The sequence below is a fragment of the Penaeus monodon genome, chromosome 21, assembly GCF_015228065.2.
Source record: "Penaeus monodon isolate SGIC_2016 chromosome 21, NSTDA_Pmon_1, whole genome shotgun sequence".
NCBI classification, from domain to species: domain Eukaryota; kingdom Metazoa; phylum Arthropoda; class Malacostraca; order Decapoda; family Penaeidae; genus Penaeus; species Penaeus monodon.
This window is the reverse complement of record NC_051406.1, coordinates 12,088,032-12,088,695: the sequence shown is the minus strand read 5'-3', so window position 1 is coordinate 12,088,695 and position 664 is coordinate 12,088,032.

Here is a 664-nt window from a genome sequence, read left to right as displayed (position 1 = left end):
TGTTCACCGATCAGACTTGTTCCTCTGCGCCCATTCTCATTGCCGGAGAGAGGTACAATGTATCTTTATATAGTGACACTTCATGAACCATATAAGAATACAAGACAAGGGAGATAATATCATAAACAAACCGTTCTACCGTATCCATCTAAGGAAATGATTCACAGAAGATACACGTGGAAAGGTTGAAGAATGGAAGAATCATATGCAAGAGTTGCAATACTGTGCAACATTTTTCTGGATTCATATCCTGCTTTTGCTGCTGAGCTCAGCATTTACAGACTCGAGAAGCGCATCACCCAGAATAAAGTCTGATGTTCCTGCATTAAATCACTCCACTGTAGTCTATTCCTGTGTCAGATCTGCCCAGTGTAGTCCTGTGCATCTGTGTTATATCTGCCCGATGTAGTCCTTTACTCCTGTGTTAAATCTGTCCAATGTAGCACTTCGTTCCTACGTTAAATTTGCTCAGTGTAGTCCCATGTTCCTGTGTTAAATCAGTCCAATGTAGCCCTGTGTCCTATGTTAAATCGGTCTAATGTAGTCCAATGTTGCCGTGTTATATCTGCCCAATATATTGTTCCTGTGTTATATCTGCTCAATGTAGTCTTCGGTTCCTTTGTTAAACCTATTCAATATAGTCCCATGCCCCTATGTTAAATCT